General features: G+C 37.6%; 1 protein-coding gene across 2 annotated transcripts in view; it reads left to right on the forward strand.

Annotated features, from left to right (window-relative positions):
* Nucleotides 1-2,500, forward strand: part of LOC113812917 (carbohydrate sulfotransferase 11) — a 36,244-nt gene that overhangs the window by 7,932 nt on the left and 25,812 nt on the right. The window lies entirely within an intron of this gene.

Here is a 2,500-nt window from a genome sequence, read left to right on the forward strand (position 1 = left end):
AAACTCCGGTAAAAGAAGAAGGATTTTCTCCTGTAAAATCCTTGCCAGACAGATTTTCAAGAGCGACTGAATGGGAAGGACACAGAAGAAGGATTTTCACCAGAAATCTTGATCCTCCATGGAGCTCTGGGGAAATAAACTATGGGAATGCAGAATAATAATGAACTATGGACAATAAACTCGTGCTGAGTAATATGAACTGTGGGTAATTTGAATGTGGGTATGATAGGTGAAGTATAGAGATGTGGGCCAGATGATGAGAGAGAGAGAGAGAGAGAGAGAGAGAGAGAGAGAGAGAGAGAGAGAGAGAGAGAGAGAGAGAGAGAGAGAGAGAGAGAGAGAGAGAGAGAGAGAGAGAAAAGAAAGGTGTGAGAAAGAGGGAGATAGAGACAGAGACGGAGACTAAGACAGACAGACAGAGAGAGAAAAGAGGGAGCGAGAGGAAGTAAAGAAGATGATTGGAAGAGATCTGAATCTGGACGTGGCAAAAACATCACACAACTAGTCTATGTGCATTGCCGAAGAATCAAAGAAAATGGAATGTAAAGTCATCCATAGAAAACGTATATAGGAATACTAGAGAAATCTAAAAGCAATATGGAGAAAAAGACTACTGGAAGCTGGAGAAATAGCTTTATAGATTACGAAGAAAGCTCCAGATATGCCACAGACAGCTGGGGAGCTCTGAGCCTAATGGTGAAAAAAATTGCAAAGAGAATATTTAGAGAATCATTAGGCATATACAAAGATGGTGAGGAAACCTTGTAGGTGGAATGAGTTTATTCAAATTGCTGAAAAGAGGTAAGATAAATAACAATACGACGTCTTATAAAAGGGTCATAAAGAAGTTATTCTGCTTTCAGAGGAAGAGCCATAAAACACAGCAAACTCTCCAAAGAAGAAGAAGAAGAAGAAGAAGAAGAAGAAGAAGAAAACACATACACAGTAGACACAATGTATGCTAAATTCTGAGGAATCTATTCAATAAAATCATTGTCTGGAAAAGGGAAAGAGCTTGCTAATGCCAGTCTACAAGGGATAGAAGAGATGCAAGTCTGTGGAAGTTAGTGTAGCATCCATCTCAATTTGTACATTATGAATATTTGGGAGAAGATAGATAGGAGACTGACAAGAATAATTGAAATTAAGGATAAGCACTTTGGATTTATGTGATGACTGGCTATGGATTTAGGATCAGATGGAAGACAGACTCCAGAAAATACTGACAAGAGAGAGAGAGAGAGAGAGAGAGAGAGAGAGAGAGAGAGAGAGAGAGAGAGAGAGAGAGAGAGAGAGAGAGAGAGAGAGAGAGAGAGAGAGTGAGTGAGAGAGAGAGAGAGAGACTGAGACAGACTAAGACTGAGACAGAAAAAAAGAAAGGTGTGAGAAAGAGAGAGAGACAGACAGAGACAGAGACTAAGACAGACAGATAGATAGATAGGAGACTGACAAGAATAGTTGAAATTAAGGATAAGCACTTATTTATGTGATAATGAGGCTAGTGATAGTGGTGACGAAGAAGCAGTGGTTAGATAAAGGGAAGATAAAGATATTCAAACTCATATAAGGGAAAAATGTAACTGGACAAGATCAAGAATTTGAGAGCTCGAAGGAAAGTTTGAAAAGGGATGGATGGAGCAATCTTTCTACCTTGAAGATGGAGAAAGTGGAATAGGAGATGGGGAGAAGAGGGAATAGGGAAAGTGTATCAAGATTACGTGAAAGTAGTAAATGGACAGGTCATGAGAAAGTGGAATAGGAGAAAATGGGGAGAAGAGGGGATAGGGAGAGTGTATCAAGATTACGTGAAAGTAGTAATGGTATTAGAGAGAGTCCAAAATCGTCGATTCCACATATATACAATATAGAGTATAGAGACAGAAAGGAAAACACTTCTGCAAACATACCCACATCTAAAAAATTATCACAAACATATACAACGTAAAACCAGAGAAAGTTATGTTTGCTTTAAGAAAAAAAAGTACTAGCTCTTGAAAAGTCCTATACACTTTTCAATCCCTAGACATTATTTTTTTCTAGTAAATCAACATAGGATGAACAATTAAAACCCTAACATGCTTGTTAGTATGATTGAGATTTATATAGAGCATGGTACTTTTATGGTTTTATAACTATCTTTAAGAAGTAGTATGAAGTGTTGATGTTTCTTTTCAAGTGTTATATTTGTTGCTTGCTACTAATATAATTGCACAATTCTTAGCCGAAATTGCATGCATCAAATGACGGCAAAGGCTAGATCAGTAGCAACTCGGGGAGGTGTCATGGCGTTTGTTTTGATGATTGTTTAATGAAAATATAACCATTAAAACCATTATTTTACATCCCTTTTGAAAACCGAAGAGACTAAAAAGATCGACCATATTCACAAAGCATTCGTACCTTTTGTGACGTCATCAAAATATACTCCATGTGTTTTTTTTTTTCCAAAAATAGAATCAGACGATAGGACACCTCCTCGAGTTGCTACTGATATAGCCTT

Source organism: Penaeus vannamei, chromosome 1, assembly GCF_042767895.1.
Source record: "Penaeus vannamei isolate JL-2024 chromosome 1, ASM4276789v1, whole genome shotgun sequence".
NCBI lineage: Eukaryota > Metazoa > Arthropoda > Malacostraca > Decapoda > Penaeidae > Penaeus > Penaeus vannamei.